The sequence below is a fragment of the Myotis brandtii genome, unplaced genomic scaffold, assembly GCF_000412655.1.
Source record: "Myotis brandtii unplaced genomic scaffold, ASM41265v1 scaffold37, whole genome shotgun sequence".
Lineage (NCBI taxonomy): Eukaryota > Metazoa > Chordata > Mammalia > Chiroptera > Vespertilionidae > Myotis > Myotis brandtii.
The window spans coordinates 2,211,482-2,223,825 of record NW_005364225.1 but is presented as its reverse complement, the minus strand read 5'-3'; the positions used below and the strand labels follow the sequence as shown (position 1 = coordinate 2,223,825).

General features: G+C 39.2%; 1 protein-coding gene across 1 annotated transcript in view; it reads right to left on the bottom strand.

Moving 5' to 3' along the window:
• The window catches only part of ARHGAP42 (Rho GTPase activating protein 42), a 248,988-nt gene that overhangs the window by 189,538 nt on the left and 47,106 nt on the right, over nt 1-12,344 (bottom strand). The gene's annotated exons all lie outside the window — the stretch shown is intronic.

The window sequence follows — 12,344 nt, the reverse complement described above, 5'->3', positions numbered from 1 at the left end:
TAGATTTAAGCAAGACTCACAGAGACTTTGTGTAGAATTATCATCTTCACACTACCATGGAGAAAGCAGACAGTACAAAGCAATGGAAATTCAAAGTAAAAACAGGATATAACCTTCCCTCCAAAAAGACAGAACCCAATAGGGACATGAGCCATGTAAATAAATACTATAATCAACTGATAAAGTCGCCACTAGAGGTTAATAACACCATCACCACAGATAGTACTTACTATGTGCCTGCTACTTTTCCATCCACTTAATGTAAATTAAACCATGAATAGTCACAACAGCCACACAAATTAGATATCATCACTCCCATTTTACAGATGAAGAAACTGAGGCACAGAGGTTAAATAACTTCACCAAGGCTGCACAAGCTAGTAAACAATAAGAGCCGGAATTTCAACCCAGGGAACCTGGCTCCAGAATCCCCACTGAACCACACTGCACAGAGACAGCAAATAAAGACACAATCAGATCTGCTTGAGTGCACAGGGGAAGGCTTCTCAAAGGAATTAATGAAAATGGGACGTGAAAGAGGTGACAATGCACTAGACAAAGCCACATTAAGAAAATGTCCAGAATCTTCAGAAAGGCATATCCTACATATCCAACCACATCTACCAAGACTCACACCTAGCTGGGCTACTGGTTATTACCACAAACAAACCATCCAGTCTCTTGTACCTCTGTTTACATTGTTATTCCACCTTCTTGAGTTATACTCTTCTCCTATGCTCTTTCAACATCGCTCTCATGACTCCATTTCCTCCAAAAGCCTTCCTAATCTCCTTTACACTTCCCACTACATGCTGTGACGTCCCTGCTGTGCTTTCTATTTTACCTTTCATCCAGTTATCCATAAATATGATTTATCCACCTTATTTAAAATAGTTTATTAAAGGAGACTGTACCCTATGTGAATACCGCCAAGTATCCCACACCACCATATCGTATATACAACAAGAACTCAATTGTTGAAACCATGTACTTCTGAAAGGTGGGCAAATACTCCAACCTTCCGGGTGCCTTTCACCTTCCCTTCTTCCTGAGCACACTCTTGTAAGCCCCTACTATGGCTTTTTTAGCCCCTTGTAAAATATGGGTTATCCACTTTCCAAAACAATAATAATAAGAGAGATGTTTTACTATTTACAAGAAGCTTCTATATACACTTACAATGTATATAGCAATAATGTTGGTAAGATGTTTTACCATTTCAAAATTATTAGATATTTTCTTAAATTCTCACACAAAGCTATCAGGGCTGAAGCTCTGAAAACTTAAATAACTTGCCTTGCCCAGAATCTAAGACCTGTACTCCAACCTGGACAGATCTTATGCTTCCCAAATTCTATGCTTTCTAAAGCATACCATATTAATTCCCCAAAACCAATGGGCATTAAAACCAAGGAAGGTGTGACCTTTGGACAGTAAAGCATACCATATTAATTCCCCAAAACCAATGGGCAGGTGTGACCTTTGGACAACATCTACCTTATCCTTTACCTGTTGTATAAATTCTAAGACAGTAAGACTCCATTATTGGACTACTAGAGGCCCGGTGCATGAAATTTGTGCATGGGGGGGTGTCCCTCAGCCCAGCCTGCACCTTCTCCAATCTGAGACCCCTTGGGGGATGTCCAACTGCTGGTATAGGGATCGGGCCTAAACCGGCAGTTGGACATCCCTCTCACAATCCAGGACTGCTGGCTCCTAACCGCTCGCCTGCCTGCCTGATTGCCCCTAATTGCTTCTGCCTGCCAGCCTGATCCCTCCTAACCACTGCCCTGCCGACCTGATTGACACCTAACTGCTCCCCTGCCGGCCTGATCTCCCCCAACTGCCCTCCCTTGCTGGCCTGTTTGCCCACAACTGCCAGCCCCTGCTGGCCATCTTGTGGTGGCCATCTTGTGATGATGTCGCACATGACGCCACCTAGGCTTTCATTACATAGGATATTAGAGAGGTCTTGTTAGCATGCAATGAGCTAGGGCAAGCATATATTAAATGGTAATTACAAAACACCATGCTAAATGTCAAAGGAAATGCTTTCTAATCCCACAAAGTAGCTGAAAAATGTTCTAGGTGTTAAGCTTCCTGAAGGTAAGTATATATTCTTCATCTCTCTTTGTCCTTAGTGCCCAATAGAAAGCAAACATATGAGGAAAGAGAAAAGACAAGAAATATATAAAAGAGCCATTTTAACCAAACTGCTAAAATTATTAACGTTATGTAGGTTAAAGCATGAGGAAAGACTCTATTCTTGTTCTAACAGGCTTGGGAACTTAAATTTTTTGAACTTGCCAATCCGGCATGAATGCCTGGATATATGTACATCTGACCTTCAGGTAACCTTCCAATTATTCCCTGAAGGGCTCACATGTACATCTATCTGACATCCACATCACTGGAACGTGACCAGACCTCCTGATACCCATCATCCTGACTGCCTGACATCTGACTGATAACCACCTTGGACAATCTAGGGCTAAGAATGCAGAAATGATAATTCTCAAGAATGTACTTTTAACTATCAGAACTTGTAACTTTTCTTTCTTCTTTGGAACATTCCTGGAATTTTGCCTAGCTGTGTTTCCAGTTTGCAAACTCCAAGACCTCTGAATTAAATCTCTGATCATTTATTTCTAGCAAAGCCTACAGACTCATTCTGAGTTCGTTCAACACACAAAAGAGATCAGAGGGACCAGAGAGAAAGAGAAAAGCGTACATCAACTACCAAGGCCTTCATAATGTAAGGATCACACTATAGATAAGTTACAGAAATGCTTATGGTACTGGGAACACACATGAGTATAACTGCAAGCCTTAACTTAATAAAAAATATATATATACTGTACACAGCAAAGTATGTCAAGGCATTACTAAATAAGCCGTGGCTTTTTAGTTATGTTCTTAGAGTTCTCTAAGGGAACTACTAATGTCAGATTGCTAGATGGAGAAAAGTGAGATGAAAAGAATAGTGTGTGTGTGGCAAAGTGTAAGAAAAACACAGTAAGAACTACTGTCAATAGAAATCATTTCTATAGCTCTGACTTGAACCAAGTTTTTAAATGCCCACTTTGTTATCTATTTTACATAAATGGCTACAAAATCATTGTTGTCCAATATTAACAATTAAAGAAGGGTCTTTATAAAGAAGGCTCGGGACAAAGCTTGGTACTAGCAATCACTCAGTAAATGTATGTTGAGCTGAAGTGAAATTAATTGAGTGACTTATAGGAATGAAAGAGTAAGGAATTCTCTTCCCTTAAAGGCCATGAGAAAAGCTGCCGTGAAGCAATAGCTATGTCCACAGCAGGTCAAGGGAGACAATCATCAGAGGCCAATGGTTCCAATGTTGTTCTTCCTGCCCCTGGAAATACAAAAAGCACAGACTATTCTAAGCCACCAAGTTAACTTGCTGTACTGTGGGTGGAACAACATGGTTGTTTTGTCTCTGTAAAGTTGGTAAAACAAATTAGCCTGGCTTACATGGCCTCATTAAGTTCTACACCAGATATGTATGCAGGGTCTTATCTCTGCATCCTGCTTTGCAGTGAATACATCCACCCTTCTAGCAGGCAATATAAATCAAAGTCTTTGGTGATAAACTAAAGTCTTCAGTGATGAATGTGCTCAGATCTGGGAAGAAGTCCTTCTTTGGAATCAATCTTTATTTCATGTCATGGGCCAAGTGTGCACAAAAGTCAGACGTGTACATCCATCTAGGGACCACCACTTACTGCTAGAACAAGCGCTTAGCTTCTCTGAATCTCAGGTTCCTCGTGTACGTAAGGAAGATACTAATCCCTTGCAAGACTGTCATGAATATTACATGAAATTGGCTTAGCACGGTGTCTGGTACGGAACAGAAACTTGAAATACTGGTTCTCAACAAATGTCAACTATTAAACCACTATTTATTATGATGGCAAATGCAGAATATGAAATATCTTGATTGCGAGCATAACATATTTAATCTGTGCATTAAGTTATCATCTTCAGTGAAAATAGTGGGCTGGCTTCTCATGAAGACCAAACAGTCTGCAATCCTATAAATGATATGTGTCTGGCAAGCAGTTCCAGGAGATTCTGGCCTAAAAACAACAAACAGGAACCAACACTTGGCCAGATTTTATCCACCGTTTCTATAAAGCTACAAATTCCATGAAAATTAAAAACAAAAAAACCACAAAGAACAAAGGCTTCACTATTGCTACAATCCAAGTTAAAAATAGGAAGTTCAAAGCATGAAATAAACTACCAGTCTTCCTACCCTGGGGAAAAAATACTTGGGGGGAGGGGGAGCAGTAAGGAAACAATAGCACCACACAGTTTCTCAGGATTCTCTTCCGGCCTCAGTAGGCATTCCTTTGCTGCCTCCCGTAAGATTCTCTTCCTCACACTCTTTCCCAAGGGTTTGTCTTTAGCCACCTTGCTGTACCTCAATATTTGTTCTCTTTTAAATAGTATTATCGGTATTTATATGTAGGTAACTCCTAAGTGGTGGTTTCAGTTTGGGTGCTGGAATTTCCTAAAATATCTCCTCGCCTTATTTTAACCAGAAAATAGTGTTACCCAACACGAAGGAGGACTTGGCAGTTTTCCTAAGCTTCCTGGCAACACAGGGATGGCCTGCCATGTTACCTGGGCGTCTGGTCTCCCTGCCCACCCAGGACCTCTTCCCCAGTCTAACCCCTCATTTCCCAGTTTGCCAGGAATCTACAACTTAGAGTCTTATTAACAGATTCGGTGATGGACAGTGTTTTAGTCTTGTAGCCTCACTTCCAGCCCACTTTCCTCCGAACTACTTGAAGTCTACCCGAGCTGGCAACTCTGGAAGAGTACTTGGTATTGCTCTATCTTTCATATCAGCCTAGTGCCAACTCTTGAAACTTACTTCCTTTTTCCATCATCAGCCCCTTCTGGGTATCATATACCAAATACATTTGCGGCTAAACCATAATTTGACTAGTTTCCTAGTTTAATTTCCTTTTTAAAAAGTACCGCACTAAGTTGCTCCCTACTAGGCAATGTAATCATATCATCTTTCCCCTGTTCTTAGGGCCATCTTTTTTTCCCAAACTGTTCTTTGCACCCTCGATATTCCAGCCAAACAAATCAAGCTAAACTTGAATTCTCTCAACATCCACTTCATCACTCTCTGTGTTGGACACAGCCCTTGTCTCTGCTGTGACCTTTTCGTGTCTTCCATTAAACAAGTACCGCGTACTCACAGCAGCACCGCAAAGCTGTATCAGACCTTACAAGAGCCGCTGGCTGTACCTGAAGATGATGCATGTAGCTGCCTTTTGTCCTTTTAAGAAGCCTTTAGGCCCTGCCTCCCTAGATTAACTGACCTGAAATCCACCCTAAAAAAAAAGCCACCGGGGCATGTGCTGATTTTCAGATACCGAATACGGGGACAGCTTAACATGCACAGCAGTGGCCGGGGGTTCAGAAAGCCATGGGTTCTGTTAGTGTATCTTCCTGGTGCCACAACTTTTATTAGAAAATTGGGGGAAGGAAGCTAAGTAGCTTTATACTGTTTTACATTTTTTAAATGCACGTATTGTGGGTAAAGCAGAATTCATATGAATTATCTTATATCTCGTTCCGCCCATTGAGGCAGCCAGTTTGGGCCCAAGCCATGTCCCCTCACTGATAGAAAATTTTGAGAAGTACTTCAGTACTATGATCTACCTCCTTTTTCAATGTCTGTTGATATAACCTACAATTTTTTATATTATTTTACTTGTATCTAAGTGCCATGATACTCCTCGAACATGAAAGCCCGTGAAGGACAAAAAAACCTCTCCAGTCTTTATTGCATCCAGCATAGGACGCTGTCCATTAACAGCGCAGCACGCAGGGATTGCAGGGGTGGGCAAACTTTTTGACTCGAGGGCCACAATGGGTTCTTAAACTGGACCGGAGGGCCGGAACAAAAGCATGGATGGAGTGTTTGTGTGAACTAATGTAAATTCAAAGTAAACATCATTACATAAAAGGGTACGGTCTTTTTTTTTTTTAGTTTTATTCATTTCAAACGGGCCGGATCCGGCCTGCGGGCCGTAGTTTGCCCACGGCTGGATTAGAGGCTGTATTTAGGAAAGGTACAGTAAGGCCTTTCCAGGATTGGCAAAGAGCAAGTAGAGATAAGAAGACAGGTGGTTAGAGGCAGACTTGCCTCCAGCTACAAACGATGCTACGAGGAGCAACGGAAAACCAGAGCCCACCAACACACACCTAGCCATCTGGACATCAAATCAAATCGATGAGATCTAAAGAGCCAGAGAGAATGGCTCTTTCCTTTCAGATCTTTTGCAAGCTGGGCAAAAAGCAAAGACGAGGAAACTGACCAAAGCAGCCCAGATATTTCAGGTGCTGACCTAAAATCTCAGCATCGCTTTAGAAGAAACCCTACTCTAAAAATGGTTCTGGTGGCCTAATTAAGTTTGAAGGGGAGAGCAGTTAGTTACCAGTTTTGTGTTGTTGTTGTTTTAATTCTGCAAACTTAAATCATTAGAGAAGAGAGCAAGTGAAGATTTTTATTTCTTTGCATCATTTTCTAATACAAAGAGGTCCCATTGAAATATAAGAGCAAGGATTTCGGTGTCAGATTACTAGTTAGACAATGATTTTGCTGTGTGGACAAGTTAAGTTACGTAAGCTCTTCAAGTTTCAATTTACCTATCTGTAAAAAGAAGACCATATTAATATGCCTACTTCATACAGTTGTGATTACCACATGAAACCAGCATAGCACATGATGAGAGCAGGATAAACCATCGCATTGTAACTACTATTATTTTTCAGAAGGAAATCATGGACTAGAAAGACATGTCATTCTTGGCTCTCAGTTACTAGACCTTCATTAAGCTTCCCTCCCTGTGCCTGCCAACCAACACTAAAGTGACAACAAACATCACTACAGTCAATTGCCTCTATTCCAAAAGGTAAGTTTACCATTTACTTAAGTGCATTTTCCCATCAGCTGTTTAGCAACATGCAACATTCAAGTTGTCTACAGCACTCATCTTGTCTCCAATGGTTGAGATATGAAAACTCTCAGGAATCATCTCAGTGGCTAGGTATCTGCATTCCAGCATTCCTTAAAACATTCCTAGATCCCATAATGAAATCCTTAACCAGCCAAAGAAACAAGCTTAGCAAGCTAACATACATGAACCTCCAAAGATTTTCTAAGCACAATTTAAACAGAATGACAAGTTAAAATGCGAGTACAGCTTTGGCTGTGTTTATTGTGATAGCAATATTTGGGTTTTCACTGTTGTATTCTTTAGCCAAATACAAATGTATAGTGTCACATCGTGTCATGGCTATCCATGACCACGATGGTTATTGCAAAGATTTTTTTCTTATGACTAACATCCTCTTAAAGACTGGAAATGGTTTGTAATGGATAGTAATTGAAAGGCGAATACATAAGCCTCTGTCTTGGACGACATGAGAAGCATGCTGGCACCATGCCTCGTTTTTCCGAAAAGTAACAGAAAAGAATGACACTGTGAAACGGCCGAGCCGGGGCTGCCAGGGAAGGAGGGGCACAAAGATCATTATTCTCCATTTACACAATGTTTTCTGTGAGTTGCTTTCAATAAACTTCTTATCCTACATGTTGACAAGAGTTCATTTTTCTGCTGTCCTGCCCCATTTTGAAACACTGAAACAATTTTTGAGATTTCAGGAAAACCACATTTTAACATTGTAGATTTCATTCCTATATCTCCATAGCCAACCCCTCACCCCATCTTTGAGTTATCACAATAGAGATGATGATTTTTAGTGAGATACATTTTATTACTTTTTGATTTAATTTTAATTCCAAGTGGTCTGTTTTTAATAACTTGACTTACTACGGCCATCTCACCACTTTAAATACACATGATGACATTTTTCAAATCAAATTTATACCCCTGGCCTCACTGGAACCCCCATAGGGCAGTGATGGCGAACCTATGACACGGGTGTCAGAGGTGACACGCGAACTCATTTTTTTTTTGGTTGATTTTTCTTTGTTAAATGGCATTTAAATATATAAAATAAATATCAGAAATATAAGTCTTTGTTTTACTATGGTTGCAAATATCAAAAAAATTCTATATGTGACACGACACCAGAGTTAAGTTAGGGTTTTTCAAAATGCTGACACGCCGAGTTCAAAAGGTTCGCCATCACTGCCATAGGGGAAACAGGACTGAGTAGGTAATTATCTCCCTATTACAGATGAGGAAACTAAGGGTAAGTGACTTGTCCCAGCAACAGAATCAGGGTTGGAATCCTAAGCTTCCATGTCCATCAACCTTCTTTCTATACCACTTTAAATAAATACTCCTCTTATACTTACAATTCTAACCTACTGGGTTTAGCTCAGTAGTAAATAATTATTTTTACCTGATCGTTCATAATCTTCCTTTTCTTATTTACCATTTTCTCACTTTAAAAATAAAATCCTTCCTTTTTATGAATCTTATATCTCAATCATGTAACTATTTTAATTTCCTGTGTATTATATATTTACATGAATGGTCACTATAAAAATACATAAGTGGCTTTGAAGAAGATACATATCTTATGATTAAAGGGTTATTTTTTTATTTGGGGGTCATTGATTATATTCCTCAGAAAACAAAAATAAATCTCAATCTTCTATTCCAAAAATGAAAATTCATTCACATAAACGCCATGCTGCTTGAGTGCCAACGTGCATGTACTTCAGTGACCTCTACAGTCAGCAGCTGCCTGCTGTGCTTCTGAAAGGCTAAGGTTTTCATTTCACAGCCAGAACTGAGGAAATCCAACTGTGTCAACTCCTGCAACTAAGTCTGGCTCTAGAGCTTCCCACACTCTGGAAAGCATGTTGTCTCTAATTATTTTATTGCTACAAATCATGGGACTTTTCATACAAATGATACACACCATTGATGCGAGGCTTTTATTCGACAGCCCGTAGCCAGCCCATGATTAAGTCACCATTCAATTAAAACACTTAAAGTTTATGTGGTTTTCAGTTCTCCCTATTTGGCATTTATGGTTTACTTCAAAACCTATTAATATTAGTTTCTCAACTAATAAAATTTTAATTGTAACTTTCATTTACCATAGCCCATACATTCTAAAATGCTAGATGGTAAGAAAGACCCTCCTACCCACTAGTTAATATACCCACAACTTTGGCTCCATGAAACTCTTTATATTTTATACTCCACTCATACTGAACAATGGCATCTTTTGGGACATCTGACGTTGTCAAGGAAGAATTATCACTAATCTCAAGGAGCTAGTAACCGAATGAAACCAACAGCACACAATCCTCAATCGCCTTTTCCTATCTTTGAATGCCACAGAAACCTAACACCATGATCCGCCTGCTCAGGAAATATTTGGCATCAGAGTGTGAAATGAGAAATTAGTTTTCTCATTCTTAGCTTCTCATTCTTGAGCATCCAAGTGGCCTGAAGCCTTCATGCCACCCAGTCCCCTGGACTCATTTCTGGCAGAGGCTTCAGTGTAAAACAAGAGCCCCAGGGAGCTACCCGCAGCTGTGTGCTTATGTAAGCCACTCCGGTCCCCTAGAAATGCCCAAACAGTGGGGTCCTGGACAGCATTTTAACAAGAGCTCCCCAGATAATGAACAAGGTACTGGAGTCGTCTGCGTTTTCAGGATGAAGATTCATGAGAAGAGATATACAACTGAGAAATGAAACTGTACGCATTGTTTGCTCCACAGGCTCCCTTGATCATAACTTTTTAAGTACAGAAAATCCTCTAAAATCCAAGATTCCTATTTAGTCCCAATATTGTGCAGTGTCAGGAGCCAGCCACTGATTCAAGGTCAGTGACTTTTACGACAAATAAAATAGTTTGTGCACTAGTTGCCACAGGCCTGTGTTCTAGGTGTGGGGCTAAGTACTATCTTCAGCTAATTAATTTAGTAACCTAATTAATTTAGTTACATCAGAATAGTGAAGGGTATATCTAGACTTCTCTATGAGAATCCCTAGAAATCATGCCTATGGAGTGACTAATAACTACTACAACAGCAACATTACAAAAAGTTACATTGGATATCAGAATTATTTAGCATCTAAATTATTAGATTAGTGAAATAATGCATTTTTTAAATCACAGCCCCTTGAATCAAGGGAGTAAAGAAGTCTTGACCAAATAAAAGTCATTGGGTTTTCAGCTTTATTGAGTAATACTAGTAAACCTGATATGTAATCAGCATACCACTTACATATAAATGCTAGTTTCTAAAGGGCTTGAGAGATTTTCTTCCTAAATATCTTGACTATTCATCTGCAAAGAAAGCTTTGTGCTATAAACTAGCACTACCTGTAGAGAATAATTTACTTAAGCAAGGGTAAATTTTAACCCTGTATCAGTTGCAACTGCAACAAATCCTACAACAGTTAAGTACAAATTAATGAGTTTATTGAAATATTAACAAAGTGGTTCCTTTTACCAAAACTTTCCCACATAGGTTCATTTACTCAATATGCAATTTCTACAAGGCTCTGTCTACAAAGATCCCACTTCCTATCATCTAGAAGTGGTTCTCAACCTTCCTAATGCCGCGACCCTTTAAAACAGTTCCTCATGTTGTGGTGACCCCCAATTTCATTGTTACAAATTGAACATAATTAAAGCATAGTGATTAATCACAAAAACAATATGTAATTATATATGTGTTTTCCGATGGTCTTAGGTGACCCCTGTGAAAGGGTCATTCGACCCCCAAAGGGGTCGCGACCCACAGGTTGAGAACCGCTGATCTAGACACTTTAGAAATTGAGACACTGGAGTGAATTGGGAATGTCAGACAACTTGACTAGTAGAGAAAAGTGAAAAACTTTGCAGAATTAAAGACATTGAAGACAGTACCTTCTCTAAACCCAATCAATTAGATATGAGGAGAATTTGTCAATTTATCAAACCTCCTAATTTGGATTAACTCCAGATTACTCAAAGGCAGTGCAAAATGAATGCTGATAATATACCCACTAGTTAAAAAGCACTAAAATAAATGAGAATTCACTCAAAATGAAATGCTTTTCCCTCAAGTGAAGAAGAAATTGGTACTTGAATTATCTAAATATAGCCTCACTCCCTCAGTCCCTTCAAGTCTTCAAATATCACCATCTCAGTAAGGTCTTCCCAGGCAAGTATTCAAAGACGTAGCCGCCCCTAAGATGATCTCTCTCTTACCTATAACCTCCCTCATTCATCTTTCTCAGTAGCATGCATAACCATCTGACCCTATGACATCTTACTCATTTTGTTTCTGCCAATTAGAATATAATTTCTATGAAAAGACAAATTTTTGCCTATTGTTATCACTGCTCAACAAACAGATCTGGACCTGGTACATACAAGGCCTTTATTAGTTTGCATAAACAGATGAATGAGACTAAAAGCATAGAGTAAGACCCTCTAATAGTGGCCTTCTTAAAATAGAATATCCTCCAGTGGAATCATAGCTTAAGCACAGCACTGTTTTATTACTATTATTAAATGAAAACAAAAACATATTATAGAATATCAGATTATGGAATACATTTTAAAATAACTTAAAAGAAATGTTGGCTTGCAACAGGCAGGATGGAGCTCTACAGTAAATAGTCATATGGGGACAGAGGAATAGGTGTTTAGAATGCAATGTGTTTCCTCTCTTCTCCTTTAGGGGTAATTTTGTAGGAATGTATGGGAAGTAATATGCCGGAACTAAAAGATCATCAACAGAAACAATCACATTTTTTTATACGTCTGAAAATAAATCAATGTTTCCCAGTTATGCATTTCACTGTTAAGCAATAAGAAGCTAACCTGAATCAGGTAATCAAAGACTAGAGTTTTCACAGTTAATTGCCTACAAGTATGGATAAGAACTCAGCCAAGGAGAAGAGAGCTAGTGAGAAATCGGCATAAAGATGAACATGGCCTAAGCTCAAAGCTCCTTAAGTACCGGTTTCTTTCTCAGAGGAAATGAGGCCATGCTCGACAGACTGAACCTTTTTAAAATCACAGTTAGCACTTGTTACATGAAAGATCTTTTATTTAAAGCTCTTTCCTTCCCCACTAAGTTCTTCAATATGTCTGATTGCTAGGTTAGTGCTCAATATTTCAATTCCAAATTGAGGAATAGTTCTTCCATGCTCCCTCATAATCTACTAGTGCCCTTGCTTACAATGACTAATGAAAACATATATTTATACATGTGGTGAAGTGCACCAGGAATCTTACCAATTCGGTGAGAAAAAATATTTTAAAGTTTCCCAAATTAACAAGTTTAAATTTTATTTATACTCATTATA